Below are 23,030 nucleotides of genomic sequence, written 5' to 3' on the forward strand. Positions count from 1 at the left end.
TGATCTGAGCCATGCAGAAATTTAGTGTTGGAAAGAGCCAGTGGAATATTCCAGATTAAGTTCTGTTTGTAATTCCAGGATGCTCTTTTTTTATTACCTTTGCTAAAAACAACAACAAACCCCCACAAACCTTTGCTGAGGTCTAACACAGTAAAAGCACCAGTCAGCAAAAGCTGAACTTTTTTTCTCAGGGAAAATGTCTAAATCTCTGCGAGCTCAATACTAATATTTAACATGGTTTAATTTTAGGGATTGCTTCCACTTAATTACATTGCTTTTGCATCTGCACATACTACCACATGTAAAAAGACTCCAGCAAGTCAGTTTGAAGAGGTTGTTCTAAAATCCACATTGCCTGTCTTGGTGAGGAATGCATAGAGCTTTTCAAGCAATTTGAAGAAAGTGGTAGGTAAAATCTTGCCACACATCTTTTAAACAGCTTCAATGCATACAACAGAGCAAAATGTGAGCAGGTCAGGGAATTATACATGCTGAGATTCAGCTGAATACCTGACATTGCTCAGGTTCCCCCTGCACACATGCCAGACTCCCAGGCAGGATTGCTACTCACCTGATAAATGCTGCAGACTTACCAGAGGAAAAATTGTTTTAAAACGAGGAGATGGAAAACTCGCTTCAGTACAAAATTCCAGCCTTTTATTGTATGTGAACTAGGAAAAAGTGCTTAAAACACTGAAAACAGACAAAGCTTGTATCATTGTCTATACATTGATGTATGTTGAGAAAAACATACCAGGCCCTAGTTCAAACAGAAACAGTAAAATCTGTGAGAAATGCTGGAGCTGGCAAAGCATCTGGCTCCCATCTCTTGTCATCTCTAGCTACACCAATAGCAGTCAGGTAAACTAGAGGCAAATCTGGCTTTTCTAGTCTCCAGAACAAAGTGGCTACATCCAAACTGTCTTTGGGGTGTAGTCAATGTTCTCCCTTTCAAGCGACCAAAAGGTCCCAAATCCACCCATGAGTGAAGCTCTGGCACTTCAAGGACAAACTGAGTAGTTTAGCTACATCGTCCTAGATTAAGGCACTTAACAGGGTCACCTAATTTAGGAAACCAAGTGCTCTGGCCTGCCTCTGTAGTGACCACCCCCTCCCTCCAAATCTACCTGCCTTCCCCCCAGACGTGTATCTGACTGCATGGGTGACCAGATCCTAGCTCAGGCATACTGGTTAGTTGTCTGTGTTCAGCACAACAAACGACTGCAAATATCTTCCCTTGTCCTTGGCTTTGCCTTGGTCACTTTTGCCAAAGCTGGATAGTTCAACAGAGTGAGACATATTGTATGTCTCAGCCATTAGGTCACTCCTTTGAAAGTCATGCTCTCACAGGGCTAGAATACAGTCTCTGCATAGCTGTAGACAACCAGTGATATCACAGCTCATTTTCTTTGTGTTTTCTGCTGCAAGGATGGAAAAACACGAAATGAAAACCAGTGTTATTTTGGACACACAACCCTCCCTTCTGATCTTTGTTTTCTTGTATCTATTGAAAGCAATATAGGAAAAGCTAATTGTTTAGCTTAGGCTCAAGCAAAAGTTAATGCTAAAAATGATCAGTCAGTAACATGTTTGGAAACGTTAGAGTCACAAGTGATGAATACAGACACACTCCTAAATCCATATCTGGATTCTTCAGTGACCTAATTTTATAAAATGTGGAGCATTTAATAGTTTGATCTTGTGGTGGGTTTACCCTGGCCAGCAGCTGAGCATCCACACAGCCACTCACTCACTCCTCCTCCCAGCAGGATGGGGGAAAGAATTGGATGAACAAAAGCAAAAAACCTTGTGGGTTGAGGTAAAGACAGTTTAAAAGTGAACGAAACAGGAGAAAACAAAACGATGCAAAGGCAATCACTCACCACCTCCCCCAAGCAGACTGATGCCCAGACAGTCTCTGAATAACAGCTGCCTTGGAAAGACATAAACCTCCGTTTTTATTGCTGAGTGTGATGCCATGTGGCATGAAACATCCCTTTGGCCAGTTCAGATCAGCTGCCCCAGCTGTGCCCCCACCCCAACTCTTGCCCACTCCCAGCTTACTTGCTGGGGGGACAGAGTGGGAATAAGAAAAGGCCTTGACACTGTGCAAACATGGTTTGGCCACAGCTAAGACATGGGTGTGTTATCAACACCGTTTTAGTCACAGGTCCAAACCAGGCTGCTATGAAGAAAGTTAGCTCCATCCCAACCAGACTCAGTATACTCCCCTACACAATTCTTCCACATAAAAGTAGACATAAAGTTAATGAGCCTCATCCCCCCTGTCTCTCACTTGCCTTGTTTTATGCTAATGTATGCTAAATGGCTTCTATAAAGTTAGCCTGAATTTGTAGAGATGCAAATGAGAAGACATTGAATTGGAGCCAGTCTGTCCAAAACCACAGTTATTTTTCACTGTAGTGTTCTGGGGTGAACAACCCTAAAAACAACCAGAGGAGCTGGCAGCAGAACATGCCATGGCACTGGTACCTTACCTGCAGCCTTGGTGCCTTTCCTAAAGAATGTGCACTCCTGTACAAGGCCAGTTGTCCTGGTGTATGGGAAACTGAGCTGGGTGGACTTCAGCTGAACCCATTTCAGGCAGTCATCTACCCCAGGCTCCCTGAAATTATGCCTCTAGCCATGGCTTGAACTGTTCTGGCCAGGGAATGTCAGACCTGTCCATGGTAGGCATGGGAGGATGGATCAGAAACCACTGAAGTTGCACTAGGTGAAATAGCGTTGGGTCAGGTAGTACCTAAATTAAGGTCTTGCAGGCTCTTGCATGACATGTGGATGTTTCCCCATGTTCAGATTAAGCTCTGGGTTCTCTGAACTGAGAGCTCCTCAGTGTGGTGTTCCTACGCCTGTGGATTAGCAAGGGTAGGATCCATTATGCAAGGCAGCCTCAGCTCTGCTGCTTGTATTTTTGGAAACATAATTTCTTTTTAAATTAGGTGGAGTGCTCCAAATTAAATATATTAAATGATACTTTAATTGCTCAAATACCTCTGGCCTCACCTGATTACTTTTTGCCTTCTGCAAATAATGTGAGATGCTTTGAGGCTCAGGTTTGTTCCTCTCACATATCCTCCGAACTTGCAGTTAATTGGTGGGCTGTGTCATAATTGCTCCTGAATTAAAATAACTTCTAAAAAACTTTTCAGTTCCAATATCACCTGTTCCAATATGGTTACACACCAACAGTAGTAAGTGTAGCAATGTAATTATTTTCTAATGGGCTTTTACAGTAATGGAATCAAACGACTTTAGGCATATGCTTAATTTCGTTGTCTTTTCTGTCTAATTTTACATGAGGATTCTATTTGTTAAACAAAAGCTGGCAATGTTGTTAGCACTGAATACATGCAGATGGCAGTTTCAGTTTTCCTTGTGCTTCTTTATTCATCTATTTGATGTAATAGACCTTTCCTCTGCATTATGGGCCTAGAATGCAATTTTAGAAGTATCTACGAAAACTAATAACACCACTGTATTTTCAGCTGCCATTAAAGAAATTTCATGCCTCTTCTTTGGAGCAATATTAAGTCTGAAAATATAGCAAAATTACTGTGATTCTGAAGAACACACTGGCAGAAAGATTTGCAAATTGTAAGAAATTAAAAGAAGAAAGAAAATTAATATATGGTCTTGGTGCTGGCTGCTACCAAAAGGCTTAAAGGCCACTGGCAAAATGGGAATTTCAGTTGTTTTTATTTGTGTACAGGCCCATGTGAGTAAAAACAGAGAAAGAGGGTAAGAACTGTAAATATCTGAAGGTTGCAAATTTAAAGGAGGAAGGAGCTCTAAAGTCACCATTAAACAACATGAAAGAATAACTGCCTCTTTGTGCAGTGAATCCATGCCAGGATTTGTTTTCCTTTGCATATCTCCTGCTGTGGTGAACAGTTAGGTGCCAGTCAACATGGAGATTTGCCGTGGAAATTAGCTTAAAATGCATTTTAAGGAGATTTCTGAATAATATGAGTTGGCTTTCAGGTGGGGACTGTCTGCCTCTTCATCAGCAGTATTTAGTGCAAGGCACACCAAGATATGCGATGAGATAGATGAAAGCTGTACAGTCATCTCACTTCACATGCACATTAAGGCTGGAGCAGTCCAGAGCATGGGGGAGGAAAAAATGAAGGAAGCATTAAAAAGGTCTAGGTTTTGTGCTAGAAAAGGTCAGTTTGTTGCTTTCTCTTTCTCTCATTTTTACAGCTGTGTTTTTTTTCCTTCCAACAATCTGGGAAAGAAATCACAGCATTAATGATAACCTAGAAAAAGCCAAAGCAAAATATCTAAACCAACTTAATTTCAGAAACAAAACGTCTTAAATAGTAGGTATAGTATAGAGTAATTTAATTTTGTTTCATGATACATAGTCAAATTAATACTCAGAACCGTTACAGTAAAAGGTAGAAAAAGCAAAATTCTTCTGGAGAACATATCTGTGTTGGGATTTCTTCAACAATTGTCATCATTTTATATGCTGATTACCAAACATTTTCTTGTAACATCACGAGAAGGAGAAACTAGGTATTAACACAGTTAGCATCTTCTTCTAGAAGACGTTTAGACTTAGGAAGATGCTCCCATCATATCACATCCTCCCAAATCAAATTGTTCTAAAATCACACTTTGGACTACAACTTGCTTATTTATTTTTTATAGCTCAGTAAAGCCTAGAATTTAAACTTAAAAAAGCAAAGTGTTTGCATTTTAAAGTAGAAGCAAAAGTCTTCAAAACTAAACACAAATTGAGAACAATTGCTCAGAGTGTAATTAGATCAATTAATAGCTTACACCATTTGAAAGCAAAGGTAGTTGGTACCTAGGAAGCAGAAGAACATTTGTAAGAGGATACATGATGGGGTCATTATCTTTAAAGGAAAGAGAAATTGTTCTTTTAAAGTTCAGAATATAGAGAGCCTTCCAGGGAATTAAAATTGTGTATTCTCTTAAAACAAATGTTTTGAATGAGTATGTGCTAGCATGCTGCAGAACTGTGGGCTTTTGTTCCTAGGATCATATTTTAAAGGATTTTGTAGACCTCCCAGAAGGATCAGGACTGAGAGGTCAGAGACTTCATGACTGCCTTGTGAGAAGCAGTCTTTTCCCAGCTATTTTTGTTCTTTATCAATTCTCTAAGTGAGCTCATTCTGGTCCAAGGTGGTCTTTTGTTTCACCTACGCATCTTCCATAAGAGCATTTGGTTCATCTCATAGGTCCAAATGCAGGACCTACTGGTTCTCTGATAGGTTGTATTGTACTGCCGGAGTTATATTGATGGGCTGGCAAGTTTACATTTTTTACCCACGTAGTCCCAACCTGTTCAATAGAGATGGTCTATAGGTAGCTGACTTCTGTTTGTTAGCTCATCATTGCTGGAGGGCTGATAAAAAGCTTGGAAGGGATCATTCTGAGAAATATTGTTCCAGGGCAGGATCTTGATAATTTAAGGTTTATTCAGATGATAACTCCTCCCTTGGCATTAGGTTATGATGGTATATGGTAACTAAGTATTTATGATCATCAGGGAGATCTTCTGGTACTGAAGTAAGTTCGTACATGATGTTTGGGTGCTTCTTTCAGTTTTGTGATGCATTTCATTACAGTGAAGGGTAATGTTGAGGGTTGAGGTGGTTGTCACATGTATTCTCCGATACCTCAGGTGTCCTGCATAAATATCTCTCCCCTTCTTCCCTTCTTCTCCTTCTTTGCTTGAAGTTAAAGCCCTTCTGTGGCCAGGAGCAGGGCCAGAAGAACAGCAACTGGGAGGTGCTAACTCTCCTGGTAGGACACTGACTAGTGAGTGGGCACATCTGGGGTTCAGGACTCAACTTCCAGGTATGGTTTTATCCACTGCTGTTCTAATGCATATAGGTTTCACCAAGCAAGGTTGGACTGCTGGAACTCTGCAGCTAATATTTCCTTAACTAACAGGCTAGGATCAGACGACCTCCAGCTTGGTCTTTTTCTGGTCCCATGATGCTTGTTCTCCTGTCTCAGCATCAAATTGCATTGTAAAATATATTTCTCATAGCACAACCTACTTCTTCAGTCTCTCCTCCAGAATTTAGTATACAATTCCCCATCAGGACAAGGCCTTCCTTTTTATGGGTGAATGCACTTAAAATGCAGGCAATTTTATGGAAGAATTACAGGGTGCTGGCACAAGTTGCCAGATTATTTGTATTTCTATTGATGTTTCACACTTGGGGCTTCTTTGGGGAATCCAGGCAGAGTCCTGCTACCTGGTGATCTAGCTTGGATGTTTTTGGATCTCTAGGAAAAAGACGGTGCCCATCGTAAAGACAAACACACCCAGGGACTTGTGAGCATAGCTGTTACATGCTTTGAGAAGTTTCAACCCGAGCAGGGTGACATTCACAGTTTTGAGGCGTTTCCAACTAGCTTAAGCAACTCTGAAAAACAGATGGGACTGAATATCATGGAGGTCTAGTGGCTTCTGTTGCAGAACATGAAAATGCTGCTGAGAAGTACAAATTCTTAAAAGGGATATTATACAGTTATGATATGCTACAGCTGTTGTTAGTTCTGATGTGAAGGAATAGACAGTGATGAAAACTGATAACAGCTTAAGTATTTCCAATCTGCATTTAATTTTTAAATGGCCAAATAATGTTTGGAATGATTAACTAGTATTATTTCATAGGTATAATTTTTAAATTGATGCTTTTCTGCTCTAGAAAGCCCATGATTTCTACCCTCAATTTACCACAACCAAAATGTAGTCTTAATGAACAGATTTATTACTGTAGCAGTTTTGAAGGAAGGAAAAAATCCAACCCAAAATCAACAAAAAACCCCCCATCTCTATTGAATTACAGATATATTACTTCCTGGCTTTGAATGAGGACTACAAATATGGATTTCATGTCATCTGTACAGACATTGCCAGCACTATGTTTTGAACTTGTCTGCTTGCTCATCACATTTTAATTAATGAGGGCATGAGCCGAAACAGGTGTTGGTAACCGAATAGACAGCAGCTGGCAAACAATTTTTAGATCTACAATTAACTCATTTATACTATTGTTCCAGAACACAGAGTTCATATAATTTTACAGAGGAGTTTATTATCGGACTGAGCTGTAGAGGCACATTCATTTTTCTGTTTCTGGTTTTTTTTTAAATGATATTTTCTCAGGCTTGGTTCTCATGGTAAAGCTGATTGAAAAGTTTAGGCTATTTTTTTTCCAGCAGTAAGCAATTTATATTACTAAAACAATCTAACCAAGGAACTAAATGGCATTTGAGGAAAGAACACTAAATTCACTTCATTATCATGTCTGTTTCCAGAGAGAAAGTGGCATAAATTGCTCTGGAACTAGAGCTCAGCAATATGCTTCTCCAAATCTGTATCTGTATAAATTGCCACAGAATCAAAGTTGTAGAAGTTCAACAAAACCTAAAGTACATTAAGAATCTAGTCAAATTTTAAACTTTCTCTTTCAGGTGTCCCAGGCTCTTTAAAGAGCATAACTGGCATTACATGCCCTATTACATGCCCTGTTACCTATTACAAGACTTTTCAGATATAGCTTTTTTTTTTGTAAAAAGTCATCTCTTAAAATGTGAACTTTTGGCATTACGTGGAGTGTCTGCCATTGCTTGGTAGTTTAAAGCTGGATGTCTAAAATTAGCAAGCAAAAATCCCATTGATCCATGAAACCATGACAGGTAATAACATGGTGCTGTTTGCCCTATCTACATGTTTTTGTGTCACAGCAAAATCCATGGAGCAACTGAAGAGGGAGGCAACACTCTGGGGGAGAGCAAAGTTGAAGTTGTTCTGATCAAGTCATTCCTCAGGTTAGTTAATTGATTATTTTGATGAAATATTTCATGCTATAGGGATAATTGATGGCTCAGTTTTAGAAGCACTGTAGAAGAAATAGTGAACATCAGTCTGGTGATAAGGCAAGAACAGGAAGAGTGGCGACAGAGGAGAATGCTAGATCTGCAAAATGTGATATCTACGGCTTAAGGAGTTGAGAAAAATGCCAGGAAAAATTTCTTTAACATCTTCGGGTCCTTCTTGTTTGGAACTCAACGACAAACATAAAAATCTACTCTACAGCTGACTAGGGACTGGAGAAATGTTTTTTTTAAAAGAAAGGCTGTAGCTCTGTGCAGGTCTCTGTAACCAGCACTATTGCCTTTATTCTGCTTTAGTAAGTTAAATAATGAGAATCTATCTATGGGAGCTAAACTGCCCCAATTATTGCAGCATCCCCAGCACACATCTGTGAAGTACTTATGTGGAAACTTTTTGATTTTTATGGTCGGGGACTGAGGTACCACACCAAGAGCAGGATCAAGCCTGTCTACATTAGCACGTAAAATGGGACTGAGGCAGAAGCTGACCCCTGGGCAGTTATGTAAAATCTGGGCCCCAGCAGAGGACAAGACCTGTTCTGATGTTTACCTCACTGCAGGTGGGAATTGTGCTTTGCACATCCTCAGTAAAAGGAGGTAACTGTGTACAGAGAGGGGCAGGAGTTGAGATACAGCCCTTGCCTGCAGACCCCTTTTTGAATAGCTTCATGGGTCTTCAGGGTGTCCTCCTGGTGGCATTTAGCTCTTGATTGGCTGTAGAAGGAAAGAGGTTTAATTCAGGTGATTTCAGTTTCCCCAGTGAAACCAAACAGCTGCTATTTAGGAACTGAGATGCCCAGTCTGGGCATCCCAAGGTAATGGGTCTCTACTTCAAACACTTCTTCTGGGAAATACAGGCAGACTAGAGCTGAAGCAGGATGTAAAAGTAGGTGATATGATTTTTGAATGAGGCCCCAAGTCCTCTTTCCTCCTATTTTCTATTTTGCAGCTCTGAACCATAACATTGGACATAAAGATCTACATCTACTGTATTTTCTTCCTCCACCTTTCACTTTAAAATCTAGCAAAACCAGACTCTACCTGGACTTCAGATACTCTAAGTCTAATGTATTTAATTTTGAAGGGCTTGTTGACTTTGTCTTTCTCAAAACCTCCTGTATCTCCATTACTTCCTACAGTAGTGGAAATGCATTTCTCTTTAAAAAGAATACAGCTTTCCTAAGATGTACAGTGTTCAGGAAAGAGACGTAACACTGCTTGGCATGGACCAGCAAACCTTTGTGTAGAGTACTCTTCTACAGGGTCCGGCTAGGATGGAGTTAACTTTCTTCATAGCAGCCTGTATGGTGCTGTTTTTTGGATCTGTGTCTAAAACAGGGTTAATAACACACCCATGTCTTAGCTATGGCTGAACAATGCTTGCACAGAGTCAAGGCTTTTTCTTTTTCTCACAGTACAGTGAGTAGCCTGGGAGTGGACAAGAAATTGGGAAGGCACAGAGGAAGGGACACAGCTGACCTGAACTGGCCAAAGGACATTCCATGCCATATAACATCATGCTCAGTACTAAAGATGTGGTGGGGAGGTTTTGTCTTTCCAAGGAGCCATTGCTCAGAGACTGGCTCGGCATCAGTCTGCTTGTGGGAGGTGGTGAGTGATTGCCTTTGCATCACTTATTTGTTTTTGTGTTTTTTTTTCTTCCCCCCTTCACTTACTAAACTGTCTTTATCTTGACCCACAAGTTTTTTCATTTTGCTTTTCCAATTCTCTCCCTCATCCTGCTGCATGGAGGAGTGAGTGAACGGCTGTGTTGGTCCCTAGCTGCTGGCCAAGGATAACCCACAACAAGTACATATGTTGTATCATTCTCTATCCTATATGGTTCAACATTAGAATTAAGCTATATGCTCCATGGCTATATCTGACCTTGAGCTATATATAAAACTACATTAAACATAGCTCTTCCTGCCTTCAGAGCAATTAAAGCATCAACTGAATCAGCACCCACAAGATCATTGCCAGCTGTTGCCAGGTAATTCTGTGGATGCTGGGTGGGCTTCCCCACCCTTATGAGCACTGGAGAGGAAAACATGAACCCTGGGATCCTTCAGGATGGTCAACCTGCTTGTCCAAAGAGTGGAACATCTTGACATTGGTATTGATGATTTCCGCAAGACAACCGTGGGGATAAGGAATTTTCTGATCCCTGAGATACTATTCTTTGCCCACAGGTAGTTTCTTTATTACCTTGCTTTGTTACTAGTCGTGTTAGAGCTGCAGTGGTGTATAAACTGCAGCTAAGATTAGCCAGGGAACAAAACAGTGTCAGGATACGGGGTCAGGTACCGACCTCCAAATGCCCATACTGTTTAATGGTTAGCACAGCTCCTGGCATGCTTTTGGTGTGTGCTGATTGGCACAGCCCCAGACAGAGGTCTGGCACTGTTTGGGGCTCACATTTCTCAGAAATTATTCCCACTAGTAATTTGAATTTGTTTCAGGGGAAAGAGGGTTTAGATATATGAGCATCAGTCAAACCATGTCAGTTGGCCTGGGAGAAATGTCCTTTATCATTTTACTTAGTAGGATAGGCATAGCTTGGAGGATCAATGGAAAACAAAAGGGCTTGCTAGCATCACTTGAAATTGAAGGATAGACCTGTGAGTTATTGCATGAATACCACAGCATAAGGTAGCAGAAATTTTAAATATGAAGAATTTATATGGTGAATGACCCAAAAGGCCAAATAAATATTAGCTGTTGTATGGGATATTATTCTGTGCACAAAATATGCCTGGAATAATTAACAGAGTAATGGATTTATGTTACTATAATAAATTTACCTTTGCCATTGGAATTTTAGTGTACGCACATACCTTTGAAATTATGATAACAGCTGTAAAACTAGTACATTTCTTTATTAAAAACACCTCGATGATATAGTTCAAAGAAGGGTCAAGAACCAGATTTGTTAGGTAGTTAGATGTGTAAAGAAACATGTAGTCATTGACTGGTATTTCTTGTATGCTTCAGAAAGCTCTCCAGGCACCAGTCAGCAACTTAGGGTTCTAAACAGCTTTAAAAAGCTGCCCCTAAATTTATAGCAATATTATTCTCTCAGTCCTTACAAATGGAAGATGCAAATGCCCAAAAACAGAATGGGAGGAGTCAGTGTTTGTGTAGTTGAACCCAGCCTTCAGTCCCCACGGACACTCATCGGGTACCAGACACCTTGCCCGTACATGGAGGCCTGAATGCGTACATAGGGTCACTGAGTTTATCTGGACTGAATCCCATCCATTAAGTTTTCTGCAAAGAACTTGTAAGTTGAAATATTTTGAAAAAAACGTAAAGCGGGAAAACCAATATAATGCTGTTATATATTTCCTTTTTTTCCTTCTTTTTTTCTTAATTTCTCCTTGGAAGACCACAACAAGACATTTTCATCTCTTCAATACTACTTGAGCAAAGTTTTCATTATCTTTCAGTATCTTTTGGAGAATATTATCTTCTGACATTAAAACATTTTCCAATCAAATAGGCTTTGTTACTTGCAGTCACAGTTTTAAGTGAGGAAAGATTTTAATGAACTATTGTAGACATCTTTGATAACATAAGAGTTTCCAAATACTAAAAGCTTTTAAATACCTTAGAATATTCTCAGGGAATTCTGAGCAATTAGTTTGACATAATTCCAACCATAAATATTTAATAGTTCACTTAAAATTCTAACAAGAAAAATTAGAATTTAAGTATATGATTGACATTAGTTAGCATGGTGTCAGAGAACATCTTGAAAATACACATTCTTTTTTTTTAGCTAGGATTATATTTATGATTGATAAAAGCAATAGGATGTAAATAAATTTCCTTTGACTACAAAAGCTATAGATTAAGTATTGTTTTCCTGGAAAATTCTTTAATTAACTACTCAGTTATTCAATGGGTTAAAAACTGGCTCAGTGATAGAGCTCAGACAGCTGTTATTTATTAGCTATTACCTGTATGGCTTCTTAGTTAATTGTTCAACTGCATTTAATATTTTTATCAATAATTTAGGAAATACAAATGCTTTATTGCAAGCCTTACTGATGATGCAAAGACTGACAGAGCAGCAAATGTTGGGGGTAATTTATTATTTATTAGGATGGTTTGGATGGCTTGGTTCCAAGCCTGGAGAGTTCAGCTTTTCCCACGGTAAATCTACATGTGATCAACTGAGTAACTTTCTAGACCCAATTGACTGCACTGACTAGATCTTCATTGCTTACAGTAGAAACTTAGACATTTAACACTTCAGTGCAGGTAAACAAAAGTAATACACCAGGGAAAGAAGAAGACAGGCTTTATCATGGAGCATGGAGACTTGCTGTGGACTCAAAGAAGATTTTGGAGTCTGTTGAGTTCAAGCTGCAAAAAGCTAGATGTCAGGCATAATAAAGTGATCTTTCCCATGGATAAGGCTTTGATAAGACTGTTACAAGCCATTTCTAGTTGTGGAACACCTATATTAAGGTGTGGAAATAATATTAGAGAGAAATCAGGGGAGGATCCAAGTGTTGGAAACCAGCCTTACAGTGTAAGCTCCATGGAGCTCATCTGATTCACTTTATTGAAAAAGAAAGTTAAGAGGTGAATTAATCTCTATATGCAGCTATTTATATGTAGAGATGTGTGGCAGCAGGGAGGTTTTCAAATTTATGGACAATAGCTTAACAGGAGCCATGGCCTGCAAACCGAAGGTGAAGAAGATCGACCTTCAGATAATCCGCTCTTGTACCTTGTGTAATAAGGATGGGTAAATGCAGGGGTAGCTTCCTGGGGCATGTAGTTGAAAGTACCACCGTTGGAAAGACTTTAAATAAGACTGGTATCTTTTGAGGGAAATTGTTTACTCCCTGAATGTGTCAGGAGATTGGTGCTGGTTCATTCTATCACTAGATTTTGTCTCCATCTTTCTCAGATGCAAACGCTTCTAATACTTGAAATAGTTCAGATAACATATGCAATTCATTAGCATACATTGGGGCTTTCACTAGTCACCAGAAGCAAATCTGACTAATGCTTGAAAACATAAGCAATTAAAAGAGATGATACAATGGAAATTCCTGGACTGTATTTCTGTGAAATATATTGTTAGCCATTAATTTGTGAAACAAGAGTAGCATAAAGCAAATATTCTGAAAAGTCAAATTTTTAAAAGTCAAGTTTGAAACAGATGCCTCAAAACTCAGCAAGAGTTTTTGTTTTGAATTGATGTCTTGTGTTGTTATTTAGTCCTTTTAAAAGATGAAATGAGAAGACATATTATGCTAACAAGGCAGAAGACTGTCACTTGCTGTTGATATGTGATTTTTAAAGCACAGACATAATTTGGCACATTTATGGAAAAACAATTTTAAAAGGCAATAGTGAAAAGAAAAAAAAAGTGCTTTCTCTGCTACCATATATTTTCATTGTGTAAACTTTAAGATACAGAATATACCAACCTGTAAAACCTCCTGTGAAGTGAATATCTGGAAACACTGATGTACCTCTGGTGTAAATGCCATATTGCATAACACAATAAGAAGAATTATTTAACATATATTTATTCCAACAGCAAAAGCTGTCACATATTGACTCACGTGCAGGCTGTAGCAGTAGTTTAGTGTCCCGGAGTTAGTTTTGCTTACTCGTTAGACTCTTTGGTGTGAAGTGGGGTTGACTTTTAATTACGTCAAAGCCCTGTCCTATTACTTTGTTCTAATTCTTCCAGCACACATTTATTTTCACTTTATCCAGGCTCTTGTTCCAACACAGCCACTTTTCCAAGTAGTTTTTCTAGCTTTCCTAGCAATATAAAGCAATGCCTACTTATGTCAGTGGCAGCAGGGTTGCCTTGTTTTGGGTAATGTGGTAGCACAACAAAAAAGGCAATCTTCTTTCCTTTTGTTGGCTGCTGAGTTCCTACATTACTGTAGATAGTTATAGCACTCTTTCAGAAACATTTCCCTCTGGATCCCATACATCCCCTTGGCAAAATGAGAACTACACTGGACAAACCACTATAAAATGGATTCCTCAGAGCAATGTGCAATGCCTATAGGTCTTTTGAATCTCTGTTTTCTGTAACTCCTTTCTTTTAGTACTAATAATGTGAAATGTTTCCCAGAGAGCTTTCATCCGAACATCTGGGAGTACTGCAGAAAAGCAGCATGGGGTGAATGAGCTGCCTACTAGCTGCAGTCTGCTTACCGATATCTATGTCCTCTCCAGCTTGGGCTGCAGCAAACTGGTTTCTCTTGCAAGGAATAGACTATGAAGGTGAATGAATGCTTAGAATTGGCTTGCAGAGGTTAGATCGTTATCAGTAGCCAGATGATAAGAGGATTTGCTAGACTGTGTTTTCTGTGTTTGCCGTAACAGTTTTGAATGGCAATTCCCTCATTAAGAAGCTTTGGCAGCTAACAGTAATGAAGGACTTACTGCTGTACTGGAAATCACAGTCAATGATATAAGGACAACAGAGTAAGAGTACTAATTGGGCAGTGGATAAGAAGGAAATGGAAGAAGAAAGAGATTCTATTTATTTCCTTTGCTCTTGTCTGTCCCTCCCCGCTTCCATTTCCATCATCTGGGATAAAAATGAAGATGCAGCACAAATGTGTTTCTCTAATGAGACCAAAATGTACGTACTAAGATATGCCTCTGTACTGGATCTTCTATGTAGATCTGCAGGCTAGCAGTGATGGTGGTTTTCCCAAAAAGGTTTTCTATTACTGACCCCAAGAAAAAGAGAATTGGGGGGGATGGACAGACTGTTGTGGGTTTTTTCTTTTCTTTTTTTCTTTGTGTGTTCTGTTTGGGTAAACCAATAAAAATCCCCTAGAAATTAAGGGTCACTTCTGTGCAAGAGATTTCATGTCAAAGCCACCTCTTTATAATTTCTTGTTACGCCTTTAAGTGGGCTGCTTCATTGTTCTCTGTAGTAATACCTGCAAGCCAGCTCCCTTTGATTCATTTGCCTTTCTGCTCCACATAGTTTGTCAGATTACTGTGACAGCTTCTTATTTACTACCAGCTCCTCTGCTTCTGGACTGTGTCGTTTCAGCTTCCAAGAGCTCAAATGTCCTTCGTAGCTCTGTCAGTGTAACAAAACCTTCCAGGGAAGCTCTGCCATCCCAGGTGATGGTCTACCTTTTATCGGCCGAAGCAAATGAGCTCATTGCTTGCTGCTCTCTGGCACATGGAGATGGTTGCTTGAATGGGAGATAATTCTATCCTACGTGTCATATAGATACCACATGGGAACTGTTTGCTCTCCCCTAAAGCAGATGGTCAACATAAGTCAGAGCAATTACAAGGCTGGAAGCGCCTACTTGACAATGAGGGGAGGCAGGTTGAGATGAAGGGTTCAGCTCAAGAACCTTTAAGTATAGCAGTCAAGAGCCTTTTAATAAAAATTAGGGTGTTCCATGGCACAGGGTATAACTTGACCCATCCTCTGGTCCTGAACTCGAAGGCATGGTCTGATGTGTGTATATTACTAAACTCTCAAAGCTCTCAACACATGCCAGCGACTGTTTTGGCAAAGGAGCTAAGTTAGCTACCATGTCCCTTCTTCCATTTGGTCACTCCTCTTTTTTTTTCTCTCAACCTTTTCTCTCTATCCTTCTTAAATCTGACCCTGACTAAATTTCAGCAACTAAAATGAATACTCAGATGGCTTTATGCAATTTTTCTAACATATAACACCACAGCCAAAGTTCTTTACACAAAATGAAAAGCAAAGGTGAGCCCAAGTTCTGTATAGGTTTGGTCCACGTCCTGTTTGACTTCCCTCAGCCTTTGTGCATGTCCTGGTTCAGGGCTCAGGATGGTGTCATCCCATCCAGGAAAAACCCACAAACACTCATTTGGGAAGTTCTGAACAGATCTGAAAGCAACGTGGAATATATGTGCCGTAATGTAGCTACAGTATTTTAATTGCAGGCATCTGCCATCAAACTAATGCAGATATTCGTTGAAATGTTTATTTCATTACCCCCTCACAAGATCTTAATTAAGCTGACTGGAGATTTGAACAAAGAAGGCTGAAAAGGCATCAATTATGTTTATTACCACACTGAATAGGGCTCTGAAACTCAGACCCGAACTTCCGTCAAAAGGGGCTGTTCAGGAACGCTTATCCGAGGCTGGTGATTGCAACCCGTCATTTTGCACACTCTGGGGTAGGGCTGCATTCTTCCTGTGGCAATAACAGCCTTTCATTTTGATAATTGTGGCTTGTTTATGCAGCGTGAATGTCAACAGGGGGATGTCGCATGATCTGACAACATTAAACCACAGTGAATGACAGCAGAAATGTCATTCAGATCCAACAATCAAGCTTGCAGAGCACCGAATCCAAAGTCGTGAGTGGTGCATAGATATAAGCTTTCCTTCAAAAGCCTGAATAATTTTAATATTATGATGACATGGAGCTATTTCTTAATAAAAACATGCAGCAGTACTGTAAAGCAAACTGAAATAAATTTGGATATACGTGAAGTCTAACACTTCCACACAGCCTTATTCCTCCCAAATCTCAGTAAAAACTACAGTTACATTCAGGTAAATGTATCTAGAATAAGAAGTTCTTTGAACAACAGCCCAGCCAACCTGGTTTTATATATTTGGGCTTGGCAAATGAACTATTTTTATTAAAGAAAATGTATTAACATAGCTATGTTATTTTTAAATATTCATTCCTTAAAAAGTTTCAGAATTTATATTTTTTAACCCAATTTGGGTTCAAAATAATTTGGAAAGCAAGCAGTCTTCTGTTTCTTTCATGGCAACTCCAATACAATTTAAATATACTTTTTAATATTAATAGGATGTTAGGTCTTATTGTGTTTTATCACAGTAAAATGACAGTCAACCCGATTCCATTTAATTATAAATAATATTCTGAAAATGGACTACTGTAGAAGTAAATTAACTATTTTAATTACTACATATGTAGCAGTAATTAATAACATTCATAACAAGTGACATTGCTTTTTTGTGCAAAAAATACAGGCAGGGTTACTGAAAGCTTTCAGCAATACATTGTTTTGGAAAAATGAGTTTTCATCCGAGTCAGATAAAGCTGCAAAATTATATTTGAGATGGATGCTCTTGAATGTGTTACTTCGTATTTTTGGATCACAATGTACAGTGAAAAAATTACTGTTTAAGAAAAAGGCGCAAGTCCCAGTACATAACCCCTTCGGACTTTCAGTTAAAACATGATGGTTTCAAGACTTTATAAAAATGAAGTGTTAGGGCGTAGCAGACAAACTATAAACGGGCCCACAAGTGGGTTAAACTGCGTGTTTCACAATGACATTATACTACATCCAGTTTCACCTGCCACTCTGACAATCACACAATATTTAGAACTAGATGAGATTGAACTAACATAAACCATCTGAATACATAACCTTATTACTTACGTATACCCCTGGTTTGCATTAATTGTGACCCTATTTCCATTCCTTATATGACGTATTTTCCAGCTGGGTGGTTGAATTGAAACCCGGTTTAAATGATTGTATTTGCAGTGTTTATATTTAACGTGTGCCTGATTCTTTTCTGTCTAAACATAGTGTTAATTCTAGTTGTAATTGGTTGGTACTCCTAACATGAGACTTACACTGTGCCATGTGCTGTACAATAATATTTTCGTTTTCTGTTGTACTTTGCAATAATCTTTACCATTAGCAGCAATAAGGACTAAAAGAAAGCAACAAAGACAGCTGCACCAGTAAAGACCAAAAAGATAAAGCTCTTCTGTGTGCTGGGATTTTTATTAGGGTGAACAGCACTGTAAACAGCATTCCTCTTCCATATAGAGGAAGACAAACAAGCTAGCATCAATTTGAGGACTGCCGTCCCCATTGCCATAGGTGTGTGCAGCTTTCTTAGCTGGTTTTATTTAAGAATGTGGATTTTTCCTATATTCTGCAGCAGATGTATTAGATGGAGTTTTTAGACAGACTTCAGATGAGTCATAAACTAATGATACTGCCCAAATGCTATAGTTTTGACTTAGCCCATTGCTCTCTTAAATAACATTGTGCTGTACACATTGACAATGATGCGGGTCAGTTGATAAAGTCTCTTTCCAGAAGCTCTCCAGTCCTGAATTTCTCCTTCTTTGAAGAGAGTCTGCAGTACAGAAGGACTTAAAGAAACCTCAGGGGAACTAAATGGCATTAAGAAAAATAAAAATAGTGAAATAAGTCTGATTTCTTCTGGATTTCACTCAGTAAAACAGGCGTGGCAACATCAAATCATCATGCCCTAGCCTGGCATTTTCAAAATGGCAAAATATTTATTGCTTCATTTCAAAATGACTAATTCAGATTTTTCACTTGTATTATGTGAAAGTCAAACTCAAACAAAATATTTTGAATACCTTGTAAGGCTGTTTTTATTTCCCTTCACTGACTGTTTCAGTACTTACCCATCCTTTGCAGTGGTTTGAAATAAAGATAATTTTCGGTCTTGAAATCTGAAATTGATGTGCTGTTTTCTGTGGGTGGACAGAATTGCCCAATAGCATGGAATTAATTATTTTTTGTCTGGTTTTAAGTTTTTCAGGGTCTGGGGCTACCTCAGGCTGAAGACCACATGACTGTAGACATAAAGCTTCTCTAGATGTCCAGTAATGAAGAAATCAGATTAATGAGTCTCATAAATCCCTGGATTTAATCACTCCTGAGGCCTCTCCTGGACATCTACAGTCTGAAGATTTGGTCTACAGAGAAGATGCAGTCTATATTCTAATGCCAAAAGTTGTCAGAATACCTCAGATGTGCAGAATGACTATCCAATTACCATTGTGAATCAAGTTTTCAATAAACAGACAGGTGTTAAAGTTAGGAGGATTGGGTAACAAGTTAGTTCATGCATTTTTGATGGGAGTTCAGGGCATTTTTTTGTAATGTGATGTAAAACTTAAGATGAAAAAAAATACCGTAAACCTTTCTGTGAAGTTGCTGATTGTATAAAACATTCACTTACGAGGTGCAGCATTTCCTTTATCTCTGACACTCATGCTTATTGTGAATGTTAAAAATCAAAGTATTGTCATATTAATTTAAAAACCCCAGACATTTCTTTTCTGCTCACAGATGGTATTCTGACATTTCTAATATATGCTGCATCTGCATGGTAGTTTCCCAGCACATATCGATAAGAAACTCCAAAACCCAATTTAATTGGAGAGCAACTCTGATGTCAGTTTGAAAAAGATCTGCCAGTTTTTGCTAAAAAGAAACAAACAAACAAACAAACAAACAAACTCATTCCTTTCAGGAGATGAAAAGATAGACTTCCCCCTCTTGCTATACAACAACTGAAATCTCCAAGATATATGTCAGGTTTTATCCTGACTTGTTTCTTTCCTCCTCACACTAGAAAATGAGAGTCCTTTTGGTGTTTGGTATTTCTTTTCTCTCCTGCAACCCCTTTGTATCAGAATCCGTTCTAGCAAGTGGGAACAAGTCAGTCCTCTAGTATATACCACACTGTTTTCTCTCTGACCCCAGCTTCAAGATAACTTAGGCTTTTTTTGTTTTGTTTCGATGGGGAAAATATAGATACTGTGGATTTAATACTGCAGCTCTTTGTCTAGGTTAATTTTTACTCATAGAAGTATTCCAGTTCATTTGGGTTCTTTGAGTGATGTTCATCCCTCTGAATTTTGGATGTCTAAAAATTAGCTGTGTGCTGCAGGCTGGCCATCCTCATTCCCTCTGCAGGCAATGTGAGAGGGTAATCCAGCCTCCCTGTCTGAGGTACCTTTGGGGAGGAATGTAGTGGTAATTGCACCTACCAGTCTTTCTGTACTAGCTGTGCTGAAAAACTAACCCGGGCTGGACACCTGCCAGTGGGATAAAGACACAAGAAGACGAGTCCTGCTTCTTGAACGCAGAAAGTTGTTACATAAGGATTTGCAAAATTGTTTTTTTTCATACAGGTCTGCAAAACCCTCAAAAGACAAGACTGAGGGGGATCTTATCAATGCTTATAAATACTTCAGGGGTGGGTGCCAGGAGGATGGGGCCAGTCTGTTTTCAGTACTGCCTAGTGACAGGACAAGAGGTAACGGGCACAAACTTGGTCATAGGAAGTTCCATCTAAACATGAGGAGGAACTTCTTTACTTTGAGGGTGGCAGAGCACTGGAACAGGCTGCCCAGAGAGGTCTGGAGATACTCAAAACTCGCCTGGACGCATTCCTGTGCAACCTGCTCTAGGTGACCCTGCTCTGGTGGCAGGGTTGGACTAGATGATCTCCAGAGGTCCCTTCCAACCCCTGTCATTCTGTGATTCTGTGAAAAATGAAAAAGATTCAGGAATTTCATTTCGTAGTGGATTCTGTATCCTCATTTTTCAAAGCAATTTTTTAACAGCAAATTCTTAATATTTTGAGCAAGACCAAAAACTCTGAAATTTCAAAATGCTTATCTAATGAAATCTAAGCTTTCAGTACCTATAATATTTCATAACCATCTGAGGAACTGATTTCAGCCTCAATAAAGCACAAATGTGTATACCTTTTGAAAGTGGGGCAGCAGTTACCACCATGTATATTTTTAGCTTGGATTTCAGCACAGAAACAGGTCTCATACCTTTAGTAGGAGTAGCAGTTTCCAATAGTACTGGATGCCCTTCTATATGGAAATATGAGATTTCAGCTAGCTGATGTAATGTTCTTTTAACATTGCACAGAAACATGGCACATAGGCTAAACACAGAAAACCTTCACAGCCCTAACCAAGCTTTCAGAGTAAGACCTTGAAGTTTTATTGACCTTGTCCTGGAAGCAGTGCCAAAATCATTCTAATGATTTCAAAAACTGGAGATGAAAAACTCGAGGACAAGACTTGTGAGGAATTGATTCAGTGTAGAGAGAGGGAGTAAGAATAAGGTTCAACTTCCAGATTTTCTGGCAGCACCAAGTAACATTCATGTGAACCGTGGCATACCTCCAAATAACAGCACAATTTTATTCCTTCTACTTTATTCCTTATCCTAAGAGATGTTATTCAATACTTAGGAATGATGACAAAGCATAGAGAGTGCACATGAATAGTAATTATATACTAGCGTGATCATTATAGGCAAATTTAATGCTAAGTAAAGAGCTGTGCAGCATGCTACAGAGGAGAGAAAACTGCAGGAACCATTGCTATCTTCAAAGCTACCCACCAGATCTTAACAGCAGGCAGCAACAGATTTGGTTTTTATGGGAATGCTGCACATGTATTTTTGTAGTCAGTTATTTCTTCCAAGACACTTAATGTGATTGTACTTACCCGTTGATATTTTCCAGAAACTTTAGTCAGTGCTTCCAATATTTTCCACAAAGGACCACTGATTTTGATGAAATTTTGTTTCAAAAATAAAGTGTGAGAAAAAGCTTCAAAACATCATATGCTAACATTTCAGAGGCTTTGGAAATTAAACTTTTTGAGTTTGTTTTCAAAAAACCCTTTTTATTAGAAACTGACATTATTTTTTTTTCAGCAATAAAGGGGAAAGATGAGGAGATTCCAACAGAATGATCAGAAGTGTTTCTGTAAATGTGAAGGTCCCTTTTTTTTGCAAAATACAGTTTTTTTACTTATCCAGCTCTCAACAATGCATATTGCTTCTCCACTGACATTGCATTTCTCTAATAAGCACAGAAACACGCACACATACATTGTCACCTCTACAAATAAATCAGTTCCAAGTAAAATGTTAATTAGAAGGGGAGTTGTTTTAGGGAGGGGAGGAGATGCAGTTGAGAAAGCGCCTATTAGAGGCTAGGAGAGGGAAGAGTCAGGCTTCCAGGTGCTGTCGACCTACACAGCTTTCATGGTGTGGACTGCTCTATGCAGAATTACACAGCTGAGATGTGACAGATTAACTTGCATGCTACATGCTTCTTTTCCAGCTGAGAGGTCATTTAAAGGTATAATAGCCCTCTGGAAGACCTGGAAATTAGGAAAGTGAACTGGCTAAGGACACAAGTGAAGGGACATGGGGATCCCCCTACCAGAGAGAAGATGCATCAGTCTGACACTTGGCTTTCTCCCCTCTTCTTCCACAGACCTGCCAAGCTTGTGCTGAGCATGAGATTGAGGATTTGGTCCTCACTTCAAGGTCTTCTCCCCATTATTTTGCACCCACCCCTTACTGTACTTGTGCCAGTCATACCTATAGCACAGAGTGGTTACTTCCCTCCTGGTGTTTGACTCCCTCTTGCAGCTGCCTGTGGTCATTGCATCCAAAGAAGAGCTGGTGAGGGGTCTGGAGTACAAGTCTGATGAGGAGCAGCTGAGGGAGCTGGGGTTGTTCAGTCTGGAGAAGAGGAGGCTGAGGGGAGACCTCATCGCTCTCTACAACTACCTGAAAGGAGGTTCTGGTGAGGTGGATTGTTGGTCTCTTTTCCCAAGTAACAAGTGATAGGACAGGAGGAAACAGCCTCAAGTTGTGCCAGGGGAGGTTTAGGCTGGATATTAGGAAAAATTTCTTTACTGAGAGAGTGGAGAAGCATTGAAGCAGGCTGCCCAGGGAAGGGGTTGAGTCACCATCCCTGGAGGTATTTAAAAGACATGTGGATGTGGCGCTTAGGGACGTGGTTTAGTGGTGTACTTGGCAGTGTTGGGTTTACGGTTGGACTTGATGATCTTAAAGGTCTTTTACAACCTAAATGATTCTATGATTCTATGATCTTGATCTGTGCTGGGACTGCAAAACAGCCCACCACCAGCTTTGCCTTGCAGCCAGGAGAATGCCATGGCAGAGCACTGATTTTAGAAGGTTATGACAGGCCATCCACCACATGCTGTAAGATGCCTGGTAAGACATCCATGACCTGCTCTGTTGCATACATGAGTGCACTTCACGTGACCTACTTGCCTGTTCTGCATCCATTATTACATGGTCCAAGCCAGGAGTCCTGTATGACGGGATTCCTGTGGCTTGAGAGACATCATTTAACCTGGTGTAGCCGGGGGCCAATGGTACTGTACCGTAATGGAGAAGAAGATTGAGGGAGGGAAAGACTATGAAATGGAGTGAAAAAACTCAGCCTGACCACTGGGCTTATATTGCAAATTTATTTAAGTAAAGCATGCTTGTATTGATACCAGCATA

Source organism: Gavia stellata, chromosome 2 (genome assembly GCF_030936135.1).
Source record: "Gavia stellata isolate bGavSte3 chromosome 2, bGavSte3.hap2, whole genome shotgun sequence".
NCBI lineage: Eukaryota > Metazoa > Chordata > Aves > Gaviiformes > Gaviidae > Gavia > Gavia stellata.